The following is a 16,850-nucleotide window of genomic DNA, read 5'->3' as shown; positions in this document are numbered from 1 at the left end:
AAAAGGAATAAAGCAAGCACATGTCAGGCTGGATGCTTACAGAGCACTGCACTGCAGCTAACTGCAGTCACAGTTAGCATGGGCACAGCTTGGCCTTAGGCATCTCTACCGGCCTCTTGATTAAAAACAAATGAGAAACTATTTAAAATTCTTGCTAGAAGAAGGCAACACAACTGTGATCTCTTTTGGCTATGCAGTGATGAGGGGGAAGCAGGAGCTGCAGAACATGTTAGAACTGCTGGAAGACCATGCAGATGCTTAGAGAGCAATTTGGCTTTTGATCGGGCCCCTTCATGCTGTTAAAAAGCACTTAATGTTGTTTTAAAAGGGAGAAAAAAAAAAAAGCTCTTTTTAAAGAAAAAAAATCCAGTCTTTTCAGTGGGCAAAAGTCCTGTTCAGTTTAAGGAAGCAGAATCACATAATTCTCACAAGCCAGATGGGGGGAAGAAAAAGAAAAGTATTCTTGGATTTCTTGGATTTTGTGGATTTATGTGTTTCTTTTAAGAGAATGCCCTGTTTTCCACAGCCGGTACAGAGCATTATAATATAGATGCAGCCCAGATCTTACATGGGACCACCTCAATCATCATCTCAGTCTTCCTGACCCATGCAGGCACTGTTGAATCCAGCCAGTTCTCCAGCACGGAGCCTTCACAGGTACTGCGGCCCAGTAGAAGGGCCAAAGGCTGCTGTTTGTAGAGCTGTGCAGGGTGCAAGGAGAACTCAAGGCCGTAGCTAGTGGTAGAGGTGCCTGCACTACTAATAAAGGTATTTATTAGGTGAGATGCCCTGGGAGTCTTGGGCATTAGATCTCACTTCACTGTGGAAGAAATAAAAAACACAGTGATTCCTGCCAATTGTATGTAGGCAGCAGTGCTAGCTCAGTGTTTGTTTTTCATCCTCTTTTGAAGGTTGTGAGATTTCATTTTAGCAGAGATGAATGGAAAACAAATAAATAGAAATAGTGGGCAGAAGCCCAAGACCATTCCGATGCAGCCAATACATTAAAGTTAATTTCTGAACAGCTGCCAAGAGGAGCAGCCATGGTCTAGGTTAAATTTTGTAATGGGAGCTGTGATTTGGAAGGTACTGACCTGGCTCTGGGTCCCATTCTTGGGACTGCTAAGTGGTGGAACAATCACTTAAGCATTTGCCAGTGCATTTGCACATTTGTTGAATTATGTGTTGCTCAGCATAGAGCTGCTATTAGTTTTTGGCCATAATAAGGCAGCCCTACAGTCGCCAGCATGGGGGGAATCGCTGCACACTCTGTTGGAGAGCTCTAGCACTGTAAGATACCCAGTGTCCTGGGGTGAACTGCAGCAAACCAGCTGTTTCCTCCCAAACGCTAGTGCTCTGCACACATTGTGGGCCCCTGCTCTGCAGCCACTGACCACAGGGTTTGGGGAGAGCAGCCTGCGCTGCCTGCTCCCGTGCTTCTTCCTAATCACCCTCATTATCACCGCTCTTTAGCACAGAGGGATATCTGCAAAGATGCTTTGCTTAATGTATTTTTTTGCAAAGAGATGAGTCCCGAATGGCCAGTGTTAAATATCAAGTGAATTATAGAGGCATCTTAACAAAAAAACATTTGCTGCACTCAGTATCATGCTGCCACTCACTGCAGTTGGAGTGGATAATGAAATCCCCCGTTGGAATATGCAATTTTCTACTTTTTTTCTTTTAAGCAAACAGAGTACGATGGAAGGTACTGCCTTGCTGGAGGAATTCAAGTTGCAGGTTATTTATCTGCAGTTCAGATAAATGTGGTTGAGTGCATTACACAGAGCTGGAAGGAGCTGTCAGATGCCAGTGTCTGGGCAAGTTTGGATCAGCCACTTAGGTGTAGAGATCCCTGAGCACCACGGCCCTTTCCCTCTCTTCACATCCTGCTGAGGCTCCATCTGAGGTGAGAGGCACAGGGGTGAGGCTGGAGCAGTCAAGGCAGCCACATTCAGGTCATTCATTAAATATTGATGCTGTCTAAGCTGGCCTGTGGGGGCGATTTTGCTGAATTGCAGGTTTCTGTTGCCATGATAAATTGGACCAATTTGTCATATGGTTTGTTTTTTTTCCCTCCCTTAAGTAAAGCTATGCAGGACTGTTAACTGCTACACCTTCAGCAGTAAAAAACAATCTGGAAAACAAAAACTTCCAATGGATAAAGAATCTGCTGATGGATGAAGAAAGGACAATGACAGCTGCCCTGTTGCAGGTGCCACCAGAGAGTCATGAAGCAGGAAGATGGCAGCAAATGGATCCAAAAAAATCATAACTCTTTCAAAGCAGGAGGCGAGGCAGCGTCCTCTGCTAGCTTCTGTATATATCTGTTTACACAAACAGATCATTCTTTTTCCCAGCTTTAGTGGTAATTGGAGTTTGTGAATAACGGGATACTAATCTCCAGCAGAGATGGATGCAGGCATGAGCCTGAGGCTGTCAAGTCCAAAAGGGTCTCCTGGCCTTTCAGACGAGCTGCAACTGCAGCAATGAACTCAGGGAAGCAGGAAATCTGGACACTTGCTATTTCACCTCTCAACTCTCCAAATATCATGTACATTAAGCACAAGGGAAAATGAAGGCTCTTCCCAAGTAGTGGAATTGGGGCTGTTTATAAAATAGCATGTATAAGAAAAGGCAGTTACACAGCTGGTAAATAATGAGGCAGCTCTTTGCAGGGGGAGCTGTAAAGATCATTGCAATAGGTCTCCAAGTTCTCCTCACTACTGTTCCTACTGGCACAGTAACACTGGGTCACCCTCCAGGCATCCTTGACTACACTGAAAAACTCTTTATTAGGAGATCACTTAGCAAGTGATCAATACACAGGCCCAGGTTCATCAAGGAGAGCAAAGGACAGGTGCCTGCCATGTCCCCTCCCCAAATGCAGGGCTGGCTCTCTGCTTAGCGGGAGGTGACAACCGAGGTCGAAACCCTGCAACTCTGGCAATCTTTTCCCAGCTGTGCCAGAGAATTTCTCAGTGACCTTGAGCAAATCCTTTCCCTGCCTCAGTCTTTCCCTCTTTAAAATGCAGCTAGAAGTGAGGAGGTTTCATGTGTTGCTGTTTGCAATTTGTTTTAAGAGTCTTCAGCGGAGGATGCTGTATGAGTGCAATGTTACTGAAATCCCTTTATATTAAGTGGAAAAGGGAGTCTGACAGGTCTAAAATGGAAAGACATTTGTATAATCAAATGGTGAACCCACAGAAAGAGCTCTGGGCGGCCACGCTATTTCACTCTGCAATAATTAGTTCTGCTTTTTCTGATTACAACATTAAAGAGAAACAATTTTCTCTACCCATGCTAGATCACTTACTAAAACCCATAAAAATGAGAAATTTCAGGAAACTTCACTGAAGTCATTAAGTCTGCCAGATTCTTACTGTTTAAAAGGGATAGGAGTTTGATCCGGCACTGTTATCTGTAAAATTAACGATGAATTAAAATAGAAGCAAATGCAGAGTGTAATGCAGTTCAGATCCATGCTCTTGAAAAGAGTAAAATGTGGCAGGTGTTACCATCCCCTTGGTTTTATTTGAGCAGCTCTGCTGGCTGGAGTGAGACTACTCGGCATGTGTAAGAGACTGTGAATACTTTACAAGGTGATACAGAAAGATAATCATCAAAAATAATCTTGCAAAGCCACGCTCGCGTAGTATTTAAGACAAAAGAACCTGCAAGCTGTGATTAGATCTTATTAAGGACTTCCAGCGCGCCCGAAATAATAATGATACCTATGAAAAAACCTACTGGATATGCAAAATGGAGGATCCCAAGAAATGCGAGAACTAAAAACTAACCGAAAAGGGCTCCGCCGTGGCCGAGGCCCCTCCCCCGCCCCGCCCCGCGGCCGTTGCGCGGCGGCCGTTACCCGCGAGCCGCCCGCCGTTGCCGTGGCGACGGGCTAAGCCGGGGCCTGGCTGCGGCGGCGGGGGCGGCGGCCGGTGCCTCGGCGCCGCGCAACGGCCGCGGGGCCATGAGCGACGCAGGCGGCGGGCGACGCGGCCCCCAGCGCGGAGGCTCCGCAGGTAACGGCGCGGCGGGAGGCGCCTCGCGTTGCACCTTGCGGCCGCGCGGCTGCAACAAAGGCGGATGGCTGCCGCCTACCTCCCCTCCCCGCGGCGACGGGAGCAGGTGCTGCGTCTTTTTTTTATTATTAAAACGTAAAATGTTTTGTTTTCGGCGCAGTCGAAAAACATTTTACGTTTTAATAATAAAGAAGTGAAACGGTCACTTCAGCCCCCAGCGCGGGGACCGCTGCGCAGGGGGAGAAGGGGGATGCACGGCCGAGCACCTCTCACGCCCCGGCCGGCTAACGGCCCTAACGGTCGTAACGGCAGTAACGGCTCCGAGCCAGCCGCCCCCGCGGCGCTGCGCAGCGCTGCGTCGCCCGCCCGCCGCTTCCCTTTCCTTTTCCCGTTCCTTTTCCTTTTCCTCCCCGCGGGCGGTGTTCAGCAGCCTCGAAGGCAACTTTAGGGACAGACGCGTTGGCGAGGCCGAGTGCCTTCTGCGGGTGACGCTTTTGTCCTGAGTGAGCTGGGATGCGGCGTGTACGAGCAGCCCAAAATCACCGTGCGGGGGGCCCAAGCAGCCCAGCAGGATGCGAAGACGTCACTCCTCGACCGGCTTCCTTGGCGTGAGTCGCTGCCTCGGTCTCAGCCCTGGACTGTGTTTCTCCCCAGTGCGCAGTCAGGTTTGCTGGCAGGGGCATGAGGTTGGGTGTGTGGAGGTGGACGTGTTACCAGGTCTTTGAGAACAGTGCAGAGCACAACAGGATTCCCTGGGGCTTCTCTGAGCTTCTACCATTTTTCTTCACATTGCAGCAAAACGCTGTTGGTCGTTGTGCTTTGGGACTTCCTCTGTTTCCTAGCTCTTTGTGCCTCAGGAAAACTCTGTGATCAGCAGCATTCGGCACTGCTTGGTGTTACCATAGGCGTTGAGGGGCAGGTAACATTTGCGGCTCCCCACACGCTCACACCTCTGTTAGGAATTGGAGCCCTGCTCCAGCTGGGGAGGTGTCTCTGATCCATCCATTTTATGGATGGAAAAGCAGATCAGATCCTTGAAAAACTTTGAGACAAATACAACTCAGATTGCACAGATCCTAAGTCCTGTTTTTAAGGTACTCCTCCACTAACATTGTGTCTTAAATTCACTATCTGCTCCAGTAGCAGCTTTGGGCACTGACAGACATTGATGCATTGGGATTTTTCAGGTACCATTGCACATGTCCAAACTTGTGGTTTTTTTTTTTTTTTTTTTTTTTTTTTTTTGTGCTAGACTGTTGAATTGCTGATTAAAAAAGGTCTCTGATTATTGTTTGGTTTGTGCTGAGGTAGAACCCAAGAGCTCTGTCGTGGATGAGGCTGTTTTAGCCAAAGTATCGTACAGTCACAGAGCTGATGAGCTAAGTAGTGGATATCTGGGCTTCCAGCATGACTTCTCTACCAGCCTTCCTCCCACAAGAAAGAACATCTTGAAAGAACTCTCCTGAAAGAGAGTTATAAGGGCCATATTTCCAAAAGGAAATGTATATAACTATATATATCCCTACTGTGACTGTAACCTGAAGACACTGGATGTGAGCCTATTTGAGAGTATGTCCACTTAGTTATGGTCCAGGCAAGGGCTGGGTTGTGTTTGAGATTACTAAAACAAGATTACTAAGGAGTAGGTGATGTTGCAATGATGTCGTATGCTTCCCAGTAGTCACTGAAGGAAGGGAAAGGAAGACAGATTTGATGTGATTACATCTTTTCTGTGTTTAACATCTATCAGATGCTTGGAGAGTCCTAGCCAACCTAGGCTATAGTCTTGCGAGGTATTTTGGAAACCTTCTTTCTTAAGATCTAATTTTGTAGACATCCAAGTTACACTCTAACCAAAAAATAAACACCTCACTGCTACAGTTGCAAGAAGCATCATTTATAACTAGCAGACAAGATGTAAAGAGGTTGGAGTCACTAATATCTTCCCAAGTTGTCTTCTCTCCAGTGTTTCAGAGGGACAGTTGTTGTTGAGGAGGACAAGTGTAGCTCCAGGGCCTCCACTGCTGGGCATCAGCCAATAGCTGTCATATCAGATTAGCTCCTTGGCACATGAGCACTCGTTTATGCTAATGCACATGCAGCATGACTGTTCCATAATATTGATAGAATTATTGCATTTACAGCCCTATAACGGGACTAATTGAAAGGGAGGTTCTGATAACAGCAATGAACTGTCAAGGTGATTCCTGCTGCTGCTTCTGTACAGACCAATTTCAAATCATGAAAGAGAATGAACTATTCAAAGATCCAGTCTACTGTTTATTTAACATTGATTGAATTACCTCTTAGCAAAAAAAAAAAAAAAAAAAAAAAAAAAAAAAAAAACAGATACCGCAGAAGAAACAGAAAAAAACACTTCTGCAGGCAGCTGGTGCTTGGGACCAGCATCCAAAGCACTGTAGCCTCAGCAGTCACGGGTGCTTGAGACAGGATGGTAAAACTGCCTGCGACTCAGTGATTTTACTGCTTGTGTGTCACCAGCTAAAATTCAGAGGATGCATCCAGTTGTCCTGGGCATAAGCTGGGCATGTTCCCCTCATTCGCTGCTTCAGAGTTAGCTCAGCTTCCAGCTGCCTTGCAGCTCACAGCTGCCTTAGCTGCCTGGCAGCCATAGCAGCAGTGGTAGCTCCGAGTGCTGGGAAGATGGGCAGGGCTGACAGCATGAGGAAGATTGGGAAAGAGAGAAGATAGACTGAGCACATATGTGACAAGGAAGGGAAAAGGGAGCAACAGGTAATACAGCAAGACCTTGATCTGTATGGGCATGCAGAGGATGAATCGCAACCAAGGTAGAAAGGAGAAGGAGTCAGGGAGCACTGCAGCTTATAGGAACAGAGTAGGGGATGCTCCTCTGCTGCCAGGTCTGCTTACATTACTGCTCACAGCATGACAGCCCATCAGCTGGAATTTATAGCTATTCAGCCAGTCCCAGATCACTGCAAGCATTTATTATTTTCAAAATGCCCTGCTAGAAGTTACAGCAGCAAACGGTGAGTAGCTCCAGGGATTGCCTAGGAGAGCTGGGATCAGTAGTCGTGTCAGCAACATCAGTCCTACTCAGGGAGGCTCCCAAGACTGCCTCTATTACCACAGCAGAGACCAGCATCACTTATGCAAGAAGCAGGGATTTGCTGCTCAAGGACAGTGAAAAAATATGTGATTTCAGAAACCAGTTATAGAAAGACCTTCAGGCTGAGGTAATGAAAATTGCTGGAGAATTAGGCAGTTCCCATATTCATGAGCTGACAGACTGCAGTCCCTTTGCCAAGGCTGCATTAAATACACTGGGGGGCAGAGGAGTTTTCTGGCTTTGCTAACAGCTGCTTCAAGGTGAAGCACAAGGGGAGACAGAATTTCCTCCACTGTCTCCTATTATTAGTTCCAGCTATGGAACAATTCAGGGTCTGCAACAATTCAGGAGCCTGTGTAGACTTTGTAGACACTAGATTTAAGGCAGTTGTTTTGCTGTCTAGTAACAACCTAGTCTGGGAACAAACAGCACCTGTTCCTAGGACTTGCTTCCAGGAAAGAACTAAAGAGGATTTTGAAATCTTCCTCTGTCTCCCACTCTAGTCAGATGGTCAAGCAGCAGCTAATATTTTCCTAGAAATTTTTGTATTTTGCAATATTTTTCATCTAGAGAGAGCATCTGCACCTCTATTTCTCCTATAGCTGAAATACTTTTAAAGACAGACATAAGCAAAGATATTTTTTTCCCTTTGGAATACAAAGCTCCAGCTGATGCTTGCGGGAGTTCACACATGCAGTTCCTCAGCAGTGCTTGTGGAGCAGCCAGACATCGCACTGTCTGTAGGCAGGTTGGCTGCTAGGGCTGTCCCAGTCCGACACCACAGCCCATCCCACAGCTTCCCTGGGGTCTGGGAGCAGCACTGGCATTCCTGTCAAGACACATTTGTTTGTACCAGAGCAGCCCAGCTGCTTCTGCAGGCCTATTGAGGAAGCTAGATGGTTACTGGAAAGGCAACAGTGGTTTTGACCACAAGAAAATGATTTGCAGGACTGCCTGAGCATGGCAAGGTTCCAACCCCAAGAAGTGAGTTAAGGATCCTCAGACAGTGAAAGAAGAACCCTTCCTTCAGAGCTAGTATAGAACTCATACCTGTCAGTTGCTAGTCTGGCTGTCTTCTGACACATTTGTCTGCTGACTTTGTAGCTTGTCTCAAGGACAGCTTGCCTACCATCCCCTCCAATCACATCCTTGCTCTTCTTGAGGATCTTTGCATTTCAGGCATCCCACTCAAGATATCCACCCCGCAGAGAAGCCCAGAGGCAAAGCAGCAGCTGCAAGTATGACTGGAGCAGAGTTAGGACCAGCTACAGGCAGTATTAAAGCAGAGTCCACTGGCCTAACAGAGCATCAGTGCCCAAGTGTATTGGTCTGCCATATGTTGAGGTGCTGTTGCTCATGGTGTTGAGGCTCCTTTGCAAGCCCCTTTTCTCCCTTCCCAGCTCATAGCTATGGAAGTTAAAAGGTGAGGGACAAGTATAAAAAAAAAAAAAGTTTTAATCTATATTACTAGATTGAAACTCATCACAGTCACTGTCGAATCATGTTCATATATACTCTAGGACTCAGTCCCACTGCTTCTCTTATAGGATCAGTAGTTTTGTGACTCATTCTAACTCTAGTAGTTTAACAGGTAGACTTGGGTGGAGGGTGGCTAGTTGGGGAAGGAGTCAGTCTTGAACTCATCTGAGTCCTATTAGGCAAAGGATATCCAAGAGCCTTCTCTCAGAGGAGGGACTAGCGATGCTTACCTCCTTTGCACTACTTAGTGCAGTCTGGACTTTTTAATAGGCAATTTGAGACCCCTGGAGGAAGAAACTCTCTCTCCCCCACTGCATTAAGAGCAGTGCTTTCACTTGCATCTCACCTCATGTAAAGACAGTAGTGCATTAAGATGGTCTTTCCTGAGTAATGCCACATTCAAAACAAAACTTCCAACTATACATCAAGCTAACACCACCATAACGAGTAGGTCCTTTGAGAATGTCTAAGCATGATACAAATCAACTCAGTGTGGTAACAGCAGAGATAAATTGCACATATTAAACAGTACATCATTAATAATAATGTTCCCATCCCACCACAAGCAGAGAAACAAACACACTTCCCTTCTTAGAGTCTATTAAAGCACTGCTTCCTCTTACCCAAACATTTCTTTTGTTTTCTTCACCTCTCCTTCCCACACTAACTAATCCCTCAAATCTTATACCCAAGGTGAATCAACCTGCCAAATGAGCACACCTGCTTGCATGACACAGCAGAAGCTCACACTGCTCCTCCTCTGCTAAAAAGGTGCCCTAGCAGAAGAATCCTGACTGACTGTACTGAAAGACACCCTGCTATGTTTTGATGGAAGGCAGAGAAATGAGAGAGGTTTGCCCTGAGATAGGCACTTACTCAAGTCACAAATATCCAGAGGTTTTTTGCAGCCCCTGCTGAAATGTTTTGAAAGATGTAGGCACTTACTCATGATGAAATGATATAAGGTATTTTGTGACTCTATGACTGTGAATATATATGTTAAACACTTCTAAGAATGAGACAGTATGCTCTTTGTTGATAATTCTGCATGTGCTACAGAGGCAGATATTAGCAGAGTGATTTAACTTTTGAAAGGGAAACTGAGGCAGAGCCAAGCCCAGATGGCCATTGTTCCAGGCTGCAGACAAGGCCAAGCTATCTAGAAATACAGCTCAGCCTCTGGTTCCGCTTGCCGAACCAGACTTCCTCCCTTTGTAAAACAGCAGTAACAATTTACATTGCTTTATCTCTATAGAAAATCATACTTGTTGTTATAAATATGTCTGTGTGTAGAAAAAAAAAAAAAAAAGCAATAAAGTACGTATGCAGCCTGGCAGGACATTTAACAGCTGCATAATCCCAGACTTCAGCAGGACTTCCATAGATGGAAGAAATGCTCAGTGTAGGCTTATAAGCTTGAAGGCTGGACAAGAACACTCAGTGTCCATCTGACCTTTTGCTAGATGTGAGCCATAGAATTTCCCAAAAATGATTCTGTCCAAACCCTCTATTCCTTAAAACTCAGGAAAGGGGTATTTTGTAAAATGGAAAAGAGGGTATGGGAGGGGTGACTGTGCTGAAAAGTGGGGAGAAGAAAGGGCAGAGGACTCAGAGAGCTGGATGACACAGTAAAGAGGTAGGAGAGGGATGCCAGCAAGGACTGATAAACTACACTTTTGCATATTTGGCTTGGGAAGGCCAGCAGACCCCACAGTTCATGAGTCACTAGAGCCCTGGAGCTCTGTACCTAGAGTGTCTGAGATTCAACCTCCTCAAGCACAAAAGCAGCAGGCAGGCAGCACAGCTCTTCAGGACAAAGAACATGGAATAGAATGACTCACTCCTGGCCTTCCCTCTTCCTCTGCTCACTTTGCAGTTCCTGCTGCTGTTTGCAGCATGCAATTGGCATCTGGAAAAAGCAATGGCCTTGTACACTGCTTCTGGCTTCAAGAGAGATTTTCCAGTGTTGAATTTGGCTTGTGGATTTTAATTACTCTCCACTGTGATAATGAGAGTCTGTGGAATTGTACTGATTTTATTTCCTTTTAATTTGTTATGATGCTCTGGATGCAGATGAACTTTCCCAGCTCAATATATATTATTGATTCATCTTGCCTCATGATGTGATAAATGGCTCAGAGCTGGCAGGTTTCACTGGAGCTTCCTTTGGTAATTCTGTACCCCAGGCCGTGTTGTTCTTGCTCCAACAGCAGCTCAAGTCAGGTATTGTTGCTCCCTTCCGGTTGGGTTATTTACAGTAGCATACAGGCTTGAGAAAAAAAATTAGTCCTACAGTGATATTTCTTGATAGGCATTAGTCCAGGTCTCTCAGCTTTCTTGGTTTGATGTACTGGGTTAGATGCTGTGTGAAGCCGGCTCTGTGGTCATTGGATGGAGACAAATCTGCTTCTTGCACCTTTATACAAGGGTGGTCCTCACTGAGGGGAATCCTCTTGCAAGGGGGTAGGAAGCTGTAGGTCACAAGTGTCTTCTAGAAAATTCCTCTTCCCACCTTCAGTGTGCCTCAGCATGGACTGCAGCAAGAAGCCCAGTGTGCTAGGGCCCGTCCATCTGAAGCTGCCCTTTCAGCCATGCTAACACCCTTCCAGTTCAAAACATCCCCTAAAGGAAACTGATCCTTTATCTCCATGTATCATGAGAGCATGACATTCAGCAGGTCCAGAGGGACACAGACTGCGCTGCACAAGTGAGGCAAGTGTCACATCATAGGCTATCAGATAGCCAGGTGCAGTCACTGCTGCTGCTGAGCAGCCCTGCAGCTCCATAGTTATTAGCCAGTTGCTGTTACCTGGGACTTGGAGGCAATTCCCAGAGAATAGGCGGAAGTGAGGCCACGGGAGCTTTGCTGCAATTCGCAGAGGGCCTGAACAGCACTTTTAAACATAAGAAATTAGTTGTTCCTCCTCTTGTCAAAAAGAAAAAATATATCTGTCAGTTCCTTGAATGGCTCTTAATGCACAGGACATAAGCAGCCTGCACAGCACTGGGCAAGCAGAAGTAAAGGAGGTAACAGCTGAATATGTTTGGCTTGTCAACACAGCTGGCTTTCAGGCTCAAAATCCCATTTCTCATTAAAGCAGCCAGGCAGTTCACATTAAAACAGTTGGGCCAGGTCTTCATCCAGTTCACGTCAACATGGCTGCTGTAGCTGCAGGGAAGATTTATCCGAATGCACAGCCCCACTTTTCCTCGTCTTCCTCTTGCAGAACTTCTGTTCCTAAACCTTGTCCCTAGCATCATGGTGGCAGCAGTTTGTCATCTGTTTTGATCTTCCTTTTTTTCCCAGAGCCACCTTGTGCAACATCCTGCTTATGCTGACCCGTTAACTAGGAGGACACTCTCATCAGTTTCCTGGCTACCAGGCAGCAGATTGAGAAAATGCTTTTGAAAATACAACAGCCAGAAAATGAGATAAATTAGGCACAGCAAAGGGATTACAGTATCAATAGTAGGGATTAGATCCCAAATGGCAGCATCCTAGCGAGTTCTGGGCAATACCCCTTACCCTCAGCAATAGACACCCAGCATGTATTAGACTGGTGGTGTCACACTGTCCTTGTACTTGGCAGGATTCCTGCTAAATACTCCAAGTTCATTTAGGAAAAGCAAAAGCTTTGGGGACCTAGTGAATCACCAGAGAAGGCACTTACACTGCCTTAGGCAGAGCAGTACCAATACACACTTTTGGCTTAATTCATTGTGTCCTCAGGGAAAATTTAAGAAGTGTTTAACATTTTTTCCCTGCTTAGACTAAGCCAAGTTTAACACTTGGCTGGGCTCATCCTTCAGCAGCACCAAGTATGTTCAGCACAGCACCACAGAGGGCAGAGCTGGGAAAAGAGCCCAGCTGGGAAAAGGGCCCTTCTGTTCCTTGACTATTGGGCCTGGGGAAACAAATGTACCTTCAAGCAACTTGCAAGCTGCTGTGTGATCCTAGCACAGCTCAGCCTAACCACATCCATTTCCTCAGCATCCCAGCCAGCTCAGTTGCATCTAATTTATTCCTTTAAGGTGAATAAAACTTAGGATAAATGTATAACACATGCTACTCTTGATTTATACTGTTTGCCTTCCTTTCTGCTTGGAATAAGAACTAGGCTGCTTTGGCCCCTTTTATTTACTGTTTAGGCTAGGAGAGGAGAAAAAAGTGAATGTTTTAACAGTCTCCAGCCTCTACTCTTCCCTCAGATTGTTTCTACTGTGCTTTTAATATCTTCCTGAACACAACAGAATTATTTTGGAACAGGTGAAACACTCACTTCCTGACTTCTTTTACAGTTTCTACTTCACAGGATCCTTTTGAGGGGAAGAGCACCTCCTCCAGAATTTTTTAAAAATCACCAAATCCTTTATCATCTCCTCTGAATTGAAACTCCCTAGAATGCTGCCACATTATTGCATCTCAGGGATGATGTCTTGATCAGAGGAAGCACTGTAAATGCAAATGCAAAATATTTTCCTAAAGGAACAAGCCAAAGAAAGCCACACATCTATGTTGTCTAGCTAGGCAAAGGGACATCATGCCTCAAACATGCTTCCAGAGAAATTGTACGTCATCACTAGGCAGGTGTCCCTTCTAGATGATAACAGATGACCATAGCTTCAAGAGAAGGAGAGAGAAGACCAAAACTACGGTGAAAGGCCAGAAAACTCTTCATATCCAAAGGCAGCTGTGCAGACAGAACTGTGCACACAGTTACTCTGGTGGTGTGTAAAGAGGCAAGTGTGTTCATGGTCTGGTCCCTGTCCTTGCCCATATACCTGCATTTCTCTCCACCATAAGGTAGGAGGGCACCAGCATCTGACTTCCATACAGCATGGCCAGAGTCACAACAGTTGCTTCATTCAACACAGTTCAGGGTGAGAAGTCATAACATCAGTTTGTGGCTTCTCCGTGTAATCTTAATCCATGCCCAGAAAGCTCAGCAGCATAAATCTGTGACCTCTCCCAGAGAAGCTATTAACATGGCCTGGACAGCAGGAGCAAAAAGTTCTGCCTTCATTTTGAGGCAATGAGAGCAGACTTTAATTTTTACATCGCTGACACAAGTGACTGATGGAACTGTATTTTTGGAGAGGAGTGGAAAGAGAGAATGAACTGCCTCCTCTCATAGGGCTAGGTCAAATGTCTCATGAGGCCAACTGCATATATCAAAGTTCTTCCGCCAAAATATTTCAGCCCCTGAAGCCTGTATAAAATCTATCTTGTGATTGAAGCAAGCATGGCAACTGAAAATAATGTTTAACTTGAGGCAGTCAGCAAGGTCCTTGGCCAGCTGGAAGGAGGGACAGTACTGGACTTCAGCAAGTCTCTCATCTGCAGCTGGTGGAGTTATGTTACTGTTTAGGAGACCCTAACCCAGCAGTTAGGAGGTAGGAGCGTGTTCATTGCCTTTATCTGCTTGCTCTTTCCTACAATCCCGCCGAGCCCTGCAAATGAGGAAGTACAAGAAAAAAGTTCATTTTTCCATCTCAGCCAAATTAGGTCCTTTTCTGCTCCTTTTACACGTTTATGAAAGGTTTTACCATTGAGTTGAAATAAAGGCTCTTTCTCAACTTGATTCTTTGAGTGGCACAAGATTAAGCTAACATGATCCTTATCTAGGGCTACTCAGACTTCCAAAAATCCATCTCTGACATTGCCTAAGCTGTGGATGATTTGATTCTTCTGCCAGCAAAAAAAAAACCCAGGGCAGTAGCAGAGACTGCACCTTAACATCCACAGACTGAGGGTGATAGTATCTACTTCTTTGCATGTCCAGTTGCTTTATTTTCAAGTGCAATCACGAGAAACTCAAGTCAGCATCTTTAGACACGTCTACCTTCTGGTAAATATGAAAATTGATGGTAGAATCCAGTCAGAATTGTGAAAAATTTAGCTATTCTGTGGAAATCAATGGCTGAAGCAGAATGCTTGATGCTTGAAGCAGAATGTTTGCTTGATGGCAAACATCCACCGGGCTCCTTCCATTTGAGGAAGCTCAGCTATTTTCACAGATGGCAGCTGGATGACTCCAGAAACAGGAGTCAGGGCCTCTCGCTTCATCACTGGACCCAGGCAGCCCTTCAGACTTTGACCAGTCTCACTATTTTATTTAAAGATTTTGAGGCACTGTGCAGAGCCTCAAGATTTTGCTGAGCTCCTATTACCTCAGCAGCAGATGATAGGTAATGAATTATTCAAGAATAGCCAGCTCCATTAATTTTAATAAACTTTTCCACAATGTTCTAGGAAGTGCTGCCAGCTAGGAAGAGACAAGGTGAGCCCCTGATTTCCTGAAGCCTTTTGGCCTTCTTCGTTCATATATAGGTTTACCTGCATGAAGACCCCTATAATTAACAAGGGACTAGAAGCAGACAGTGCTAATCTGGGACAAAACCAGCAAGGGTAGAACGAACAGACCTCACATGTCCCTCAGAGGGTCCCAAACTCCTGTCCATACACAGAGAAGGTGGCTCTACATTTTCAGAGATTACCTCAGCTGCTAAATCCTGACCCCTAGGATAGAACATAACCTTCAGGCAGATGACCTGGACCTCAAAGCTCAGACACCTCCTGTATTTCAGTTTTGCTCTCATGAACTTGCTATTCAGTCTCTACTATTGCCCCAGAGCAAGCAGAATGCGATGTTAATGGATCAGGCCCATTTAGATCCATCCACATGGAACAATCAAACACTAACAGCATCTCTCTGTACACTGCATGCATCTTACCCAGGTTGCTGGTAGGCTTTTCATCACAGTAGCTGCCACAGTAACCCAGAAGCTTTTCAGGTTACTCTTGCAGTCTTTTTCTCTGAATTTCTGCTCAAGGTCAGCAACAGAAAACACCTCCCAGCACTGAAGTACTGTTGGCAGTTTCTGAACACTGAGTAACCTGGGAAAACTCATCCTCATTCATTCACTACCAGGCTCAATTACCTGGGCTGTTCTTTCTTCCACTCTCCCAGTCTAACACAAAGCAACTGCATAATGGAGTCAGGAAAAAAAAAAAAAAAGTTTTTGCTGCATTGTGCTTTGTTGCATAAAGTCAAATTCATATTTCTTCCTGTATTTCTCCTTCCCTGTAAACTGCAGGGTGCTTAGAGCAGGGAATTTCTCCACCTCAGCTTGTACAAGATCTAGCACTTAGGACTGCTGTCCAGCACATAGGACAGATACAAATTTTACTGGAGAGAAGCAGAGGGCCCAGCCCAACCCCATTTCTACTGCAGCTGCATCCAGCCCTGATCTTCAGAGTGCTTAGATTGCAATCAGGACACAGTCGGATACAGCATGGCTGTATTTTACTGAGCACACAAGGAGGGCAGAAAACCCTCTGTAGCTGCTTTCCATGTCATGTATTTTAGGTGAGCAAAGATGAACTACTGGGGAGAGGAGAGGCTGGACACCAGCATAAATTGTTTATAGACATGGTGAATTCAGCACACAGGTCAGCCTCTGAGTACCTAAGCTGCCAGCCTCGGTGTGATGCACACTCACAAATGCATTGCTGATAAGGAGTCTAAACAGTGCTGCTTATCCACGTATCTACCACCAAGACTCAGTTGGACTGATCGATCAAAGACCTTGCTAAAGGGAGGTCACAGCTATGGAAGACTTAATGACTTGATCTCTGAGGGTGGCCCAAAAAAACAACAGCTAATAGTGAGAAAATAAGCATGTAGTTCTTCAGTCCATTAAATAGCAATATCCATACATCTGTTTCAAAAAGTGGGAGGGACATAGCAGAGCGCTACAGCCATTGTATCCACTAGCTCTCCCAACCTGCGTCACACAGACACAGGGTTGTCCGTCTCATGTCTTAGTCATTCCTCTTAGTTACCACAGTCCCCAAAAAGTTGTTCCAGAGTTAACTATCATCAGCATGAAAAACATGCTCCTTTGAGTCTACTTTGAGTGAGCAGCAAGAGCAAATGGGTCTTGCCGTTTGAGGTGAGATTCAAATGTGAGACAGGAGCCAAAGACAGCAGGGCAGCCCTTCAGCAGCAGCTTCAGGCACAGCAGTTGCACCCAAGTTGAAGACCAGAGCAGGCCCAGGAAGAGCTGCCAGGATGAGCTAAGGAAGCACCAGGGAAACCTGCAGCCCACACACAAGCCCAAGCCACCCAAGAAGTTAGGCTGGCTAGAGCAAGGGCCTTGTATGCAGCTCCTGTGCAAGGGTGGAGGCCCAGCTGAGGCTGGTTAGAGCAATTAGGGCCTGTTGTGCTGATGGCTCTTATGCTCCTCAG

The 16,850-nt window shown here is 45.8% G+C and overlaps 1 protein-coding gene across 1 annotated transcript in view; it reads left to right on the top strand.

Annotated features, from left to right (window-relative positions):
* The first annotated feature begins 3,926 nt into the window (after nt 1-3,926).
* The window catches only part of LOC104574705 (uncharacterized), a 38,125-nt gene continuing 25,201 nt past the window's right edge, over nt 3,927-16,850 (top strand). Inside the window, exon 1 of the mRNA XM_088519573.1 lies at nt 3,927-4,028. The gene's annotated coding sequence lies outside the window, so the exon portion shown is untranslated. The remainder of the gene's footprint in view (nt 4,029-16,850) is intronic.

The sequence above is a fragment of the Tinamus guttatus genome, unplaced genomic scaffold (assembly GCF_059628265.1).
Source record: "Tinamus guttatus ecotype Peru unplaced genomic scaffold, ASM5962826v1 Tinamus_guttatus_pri_ptg000060l, whole genome shotgun sequence".
Taxonomy (NCBI): domain Eukaryota; kingdom Metazoa; phylum Chordata; class Aves; order Tinamiformes; family Tinamidae; genus Tinamus; species Tinamus guttatus.
Note: the sequence above shows the minus strand (reverse complement) of the source record. Positions and strands in the feature narration are given on the sequence as shown.